The sequence below is a fragment of the Pristiophorus japonicus genome, unplaced genomic scaffold (assembly GCF_044704955.1).
Source record: "Pristiophorus japonicus isolate sPriJap1 unplaced genomic scaffold, sPriJap1.hap1 HAP1_SCAFFOLD_226, whole genome shotgun sequence".
NCBI lineage: Eukaryota > Metazoa > Chordata > Chondrichthyes > Pristiophoridae > Pristiophorus > Pristiophorus japonicus.
The window spans coordinates 951,657-958,602 of record NW_027251973.1 but is presented as its reverse complement, the minus strand read 5'-3'; positions in this window follow the sequence as shown (position 1 = coordinate 958,602).

Here is a 6,946-nt window from a genome sequence, read left to right as displayed (position 1 = left end):
TGTGTTTTTTAAATTGGGTCTGTGACGTTACTTTTAATTCTGTCCACTTGTGTTTCTTCCAGGTAAGAAAGTGCGGCCTTCGCTCAGCATCACCTTAGTCACGTCAGCTTCACGCATACCTGGCAAAGAGTTCTTGTCTTGTGGGGGTGGGGGATAGGGGTGGAGGCAACGCTATTTTGTTTGCAGCCACGTTGTTTGAGACATTATGAGGGCATGATGCGTCCTTTACCCCTCTGAGGACTACCCAAGTTGCCAGTTTTAGTTTTACGCCAAAGAAACTTAAATGGGAATGATTGGATCCTGTGAATAAATGTATATATTGTGTAAAGAGCGAGCCCAGTTGTAATGGTGGCGAGCAGCTGAGCCACTCAGACCGAGGGGTCCGGGTTTGATCCCTGTTCTGTGCCGAGTTCACTGATCTCAGTCCGAGCTGTTGGTGAGGATGGCCCCGTTCCTGGGCCAAGGAAATAAATATCAGCCCTGGGATTCCTGCTCCTCGTCACCATCCAGTGACCACTGCTGCAGAGGACACTCTTAGATGTGACAAGAGGTCAGGAATGGCCGTGAAAGTCCTGCTAGTAGCAGAGACTTAAATTGCAAGGCTATGGAGAAAGAGTGGGTGAGACTAATTGGATAGCTCTTTCATAGAGCCGGCAGAGGGACGATGGGCCAAATGGCCTCCTTCTGTGATATATGATTCTATGAGAGACTTCAGTTACATGGATAGACTGGAGAAACATAGAAACATAGAAACATAGAAAATAGGTGCAGGAGTAGGCCATTCGGCCCTTCTAGCCTGCACCGCCATTCAATGAGTTCATGGCTGAACATTCAACTTCAGTACCCCATTCCTGCTTTCTCGCCATACCCCTTGATCCCTCTAGTAGTAAGGACCTCACCTAACTCCTTTTTGAATATATTTAGTGAATTGGCCTCAACAACTTTCTGTGGTAGAGAATTCCACATGTTCACCACTCTCTGGGTGAAGAAGTTCCTCCGCATCTCGGTCCTAAATGGCTTACCCCTTATCCTTAGACTGTGACCTCTGGGTCTGGACTTCCACAACATTGGGAACATTCTCCCTGCATCTAACCTGTCTAACCCCGTCAGAATTTTAAATGTTTCTATGAGGTCCCCTCTCATTCTTCTGAACTCCAGTGAATACAAGCCCAGTTGATCCAGTCTTTCTTGATAGGTCAGTCCCGCCATCCCGGGAATCAGTCTGGTGAACCTTCGCTGCACTCCCTCAATAGCAAGAATGTCCTTCCTCAGGTTAGGAGACCAAAACTGTACACAATACTCCAGGTGTGGCCTCACCAATGCCCTGTACAACTGTAGCAACACCTCCCTGCCCCTGTACTCAAATCCCCTTGCTATGAAGGCCAACATGCCATTTGCTTTCTTAACCGCCTGCTGCACCTGCATGCCAACCTTCAATGACTGATGTACCATGACACCCAGGTCTCTTTGCACCTCCCCTTTTCCTAATCTGTCCCATTCAGATAATAGTCTGTCTCTCTGTTTTTACCACCAAAGTGGATAACCTCACATTTATCCACATTATACTTCATCTGCCATGCATTTGCCCACTCACCTAACCTATCCAAGTCGATCTGCAGCCTCCCAGCATCCTCCTCGCAGCTCACACTGCCACCCAACTTAGTGTCATCAGCAAATTTGGAGATACTACATTTAATCCCCTCATCTAAATCATTAATGTACAGTGTAAACAGCTGGGGCCCCAGCACAGAACCTTGCGGTACCCCACTAGTCACTGCCTGCCATTCTGAAAAGTACCCATTTACTCCTACTCTTTGCTTCCTGTCTGACAACCAGTTCTCAATCCATGTCAGTACACTACCCCCAATCCCATGTGCTCTAACTTTGCACATCAATCTCTTGTGTGGGACCTTGTCGAATGCCTTCTGAAAGTCCAAATATACCACATCAACTGGTTCTCCCTTGTCCACTCTACTGGAAACATCCTCAAAAAATTCCAGAAGATTTGTCAAGCATGATTTCCCTTTGACAAATCCATGCTGACTTGGACCTATCATGTCACCTCTTTCCAAATGCACTGCTATGACATCCTTAATAATTGATTCCATCATTTTACCCACTACCGATGTCAGGCTGACCGGTCTATAATTCCCTGTTTTCTCTCTCCCTCCTTTTTTAAAAAGTGGGGTTACATTGGCTACCCTCCACTCTATAGGAATTGATCCAGAGTCAATGGAATGTTGGAAAATGACTGTAAACGCATCCACTATTTCCAAGGCCACCTCCTTAAGTACTCTGGGATGCAGTCCATCAGGCCTTGGGGATTTATCGGCCTTCAATCCCATCAATTTCCCCAACACAATTTCCCGGCTAATAAGGATTTCCCTCAGTTCCTCCTCCTTACTAGACCCCCCGACCCCTTTTATAACCGGAAGGTTGTTCGTGTCCTCCTTCGTGAATACTGAACCAAAGTACTTGTTCAATTGGTCCGCCATTTCTTTGTTCCCCGTTATGACTTTCCCTGATTCTGACTGCAGGGGACCTACATTTGTCTTTACTAACCTTTTTCTCTTTACATATCTATAGAAACTTTTGCAATAGAAGCTGAGGTTGTTCTTCTCAGAGCAGAGAAGGTTGAGAGGAGATTTGATAGAGGTGTTCAAAATCATGTGGAGTCTGGCCAGAGTAGATAGAGAGAAAATGTTCCCATTGGCAGAAGGGTCGAGAACCAGAGGACACAGATTTAAGGTGATTGGCAGAAGAAGCAAAGGCAACATAAAAAAAAACTTTTTTACGCAGCGAGTATTTTCTATGTTTCTATAGTCCTTACTACTATGGGGATCAAGGGGTATGGCGAGAAAGCAGGAATGGGGCACAGAAGTTGCATGTTGAGCCATGAACTCATTGAATGGCGGTGCAGGCTAGAAGGGCCGAATGGCCTACTCTTGCACCTATTTTCTATGTTTCTATGTTTCTATGAGTGGTTAGGATCTGGAATTCACTGCCTGAAAGTGTGATGGAAGTAGATTCAATTGTGACTTTCAAAAGAGAAATGAATAAGTAGCTGAAGCAAAACATTTTTCAGGGCTATGGGGAATGGACAGGTGAGTGGGACTAACTGAAGTGCTCTTGCAGAGAGCCAGCACAGGCTCGACGGGCAAAATGGCCTCCATCTGTGCTCTACTCATTCATTCTAGACCCAAGCACGGCCAGCACCACCGCAGATACGCACATCTTGATGGGAGCTGTGTGAGATAGAGTAGTGTTGCCACCTGGTGTCTGTTAAATCACGTGAGCAAGAACAGATGATTTTGACAGGGACAGCAGTGGAGTCTCCTCGCCGGAGAGCGCAGGATGTTTCAATCTCTGCTGAACTGGCTGCAGATGCTGAACCTCGGGGGCTATCGAGAAAGAAAGTGATCTTGGAGGGGCAGCAACAATTGCATGAGGCTCTGACAGCTTTGCAGCTGCAATGTGTGGAAATGTGCAGAGAATGGAGGAGTCCATCTCCAACATGAGCACCACAAGACAATGGCAATGATGTGCTGTTCCAGGAAAAGGATGGTCACCTGCATGGAGCAGCAAATGAGCCAGTCACACATGCTCAGGCTTGCTGTGGACAACAGATGGCAGACGCTCATAGACCTCATGTCGAGGAGAGATATAAACGTTGACTTGGGCGTTCATAGTCCCACTGATGTGTAGCAAGGTGCTCTCCAGCTTATTGCTGGCACGGAACTGTAGGTGGCCCATGAAAAGGATAAGGGTGAGAGGGGACATGGAAGTGGGGGCTCTTTTCAAAGCACTCACACTTCTACCCCATTGCCTCCCCTTCAGTCGGAGCCCCACATGTACCTCAGATCCCGAAGGCCAAGTTTGCCATTGCACAGCCGCAGAAGGAGAAGTCTTTGACAAGGCTGTCACAGGCTCCAAAACCCTGGGGATTTCCACCAAAAGTGTCTAAGCAGTCGCAGCAAGGAAGTGAGCAGTCTGCGTCTACCTCTGCTGAAGCCATAGGGATTGTACCTCAGAGAAGCACTCAGAAAAGAAAATGACAAATCCTGAATACACAAGGTAAAGCACATGGGTGTATGAGTAAATGTTAGTGATAAGTTTCAGTTATATTTCTGACACAGATAAATGTATTTATTAGCACTATTTATGCATTTTACCTGGAAAGAGCTCTTGTCACTTGGAGTGAATGGTGAGATATTGGCCCTGAAATCCCGGCCTTCCCAGGTCGGTACGGAGTGTGTACGGACCCGGGAAGGCATCGCAAATGCCGGTTTTCGGTGAGCAATGCGCATGCACTGAAAACCAGCTTTTCCGATCTGTCAAGTTCTGGCTTGACAGATCGCACACATTTTGGCAGCAAGGACATTCGCATGGGCAAGATTGCGGTATTTACATAAGAACAAAAGAACATAAGAACATAAGAAATAGGAGCAGGAGTAGGCCATACGGCCCCTAGAGCCTGCTCCGCCATTCAATAAGATCATGGCTGATCTGATCATGGACTCAGCTCCACTGCCCTGCCGGCTCCCCATAACCCCTTATCCCCTTATCGTTTAAGAAACTGTCTATTTCTGTCTTAAATTTATTCAAAGTCCCAGCTTCCACAGCTCTCTGAGGCAGCAAATTCCACAGATTTACAACCCTCTGAGAGAGAAATTTCTCCTCATCTCTGCTTTAAATGGGCGACCCTTTATTCTAAGATCATGCCTTCTAGTCTCCCCAATCAGTGGAAACATTCTCTCTGCATCCACCTTGTCAAGCCCCCTCATAATCTTATAAGTTTCGATAAGATCACCTCTCATTCTTCTTAATTCCAATGAGTAGAGACCCAACCTACTTAAACTTTCCTCAGAAGTCAACCCCCTCATAGAAACATAGAAATATAGAAACTAGATGCAGGAGTAGGCCATTCGGCCCTTCGAGCCTGCAGCACCATTCAATATGATCATGGCTGATCATGCAACTTTAGTATCCCATTCCTGCTTTCTCTCCATACCACTTGATCCCTTTAGCCATATGGGGCACATCTAACTCCCTTTTGAATATATAGAACTGACCTCAACAACTTTCTGTGGTAGAGAATTCCACAGGTTCACAATTCTCTGAGCAAAGAAGTTTCTCCTCATCTCGGTCCTAAATGGCTTACCCCTTATGCTAAGACTGTGACCCCTGGTTCTGGACTGCCCCAACATCGGGAACATTCTTCCTGCATCTAACCTGCCCAATCCCGTCAGAATTTTATATGGTTCTATGAGATCCCCTCTCATTCTCTAAACTCCAGTGAATATAAGCCTAGTCGATCCAGTCTTTCATTACAGGGCATTCCTGCCATCCCGGGTATTCAGTCTGGTGAACCTTCATTGCACTCCCTCAATAGCAAGGAGATCAAAACTGTACACAATATTCAAGGTGTGGCCTCACCAAGGCCCTGTACAACTGCAGCATGACCTCCCTGCTCCGATACTCAAATCCTCTCGCTATGTAGGCCAACATGCCATTTGCCTTCTTCACCGCCTGCTGTACCTGCATGCCAGCTTTCAATGTACCATGACACCCAGGTCTCGTTGCACCTGTCCTTTTCCTAATCTGTCACCATTCAGATAATATTCTGTCTTCTTGTTTTTGCCACCAAAGTGGATAACCTCACATTTATCCACATTATACTGCATCTGCCATGCATTTGCCCACTCACCTAACCTGCCCAAGTCACCCTGCAGCCTCTTAGCATCCTCCTTACATCTCACACTGCCACCCAGCTTAGTGTCATCTGCAAACTTGGAGATATTACATTCAATTCCTTTGTCTAAATTATTAATGTATATTGTAAATAGCTGGGGTCCCACCATTGAACCTTGCAGTACCCCACTAGTCACTGCCTGCCATTTTGAAAAGGACCCATTTATCCCGACTCTCTGCTTCCAGTCTGCCAACCAGTTCTCTATCCACGTCAATAACATGTGCTTTAATTTTGCACACTAATCTCTTGTGTGGGACTTTGTCAAAAGCCTTTTGAATGTTCAAATGCATCACATCCACTGGTTCTCCCTTGTCCACTCTACTAGTTACATGCTAAAAAAATTCTAGAAGATTTGTCAAGCATGATTTCCCTTTCATAAATCCATGCTGACTTGCTTTCAGTGATCCAAATGCTTTGCTATTTCATCTTTAATAACTGATTCCAACATTTTCCCCACCATCAATGTCAGGCTAACCGGTCTATAATTCCCCATTTTCTCTCTCCCTCCTTTTTTTAAAAAGTAGGGTTACATTAGCTACCCTCCAATCCATAGGAACTGAACCAGAGTCTATAGAATGTTGGAAAATGACCAGCAATGCATCCACTATTTCAAGGGCCACTTCCTGAAGTAATCTGGGATACAGACTATCAGACCCTGGGGACTTATCAGCTGTCAATGCCATCAATTTCCTGAACATAATTTCCTAACTAATAAGGATTACCTTCAGTTCTTCCTTCTCGCTAGACGCTCAGTCCCCTAGTATTTCCGGTCGGTTATTTGTGTCTTCCTTAGTGAAAACAGAACCAAAGTATTCGTTCAATTGGTCTGCCAATTCTTTGTTCCCCATTATAAATTCACCTGATTCTGACATCAAGTGACCTACATTTGTCTTCACTAACTTTTTCTCTTCACATATCGATAGAAGCTTTTGCAGACAGTTTTTATGTTCACTGCAAGCTTACTCTCATACTCCATTTTCCCCCTCCTAATTAAACCCTTTGTCCTCCTCTGCTGAATTCTAAATTTCTCCCAATCCTCAGATTTGCTGCTTTTTCTGGCAAATTTATATGCCTATTCCTTGGATTTAACACTATCCCTAATTTCTCTTGTTAACCACGGTTGAGCCACATTCCCCGTTTTATTTTTACTCCAGACAGGGATGTACGATTGTTGAAGTTCATCCATGTGATCTT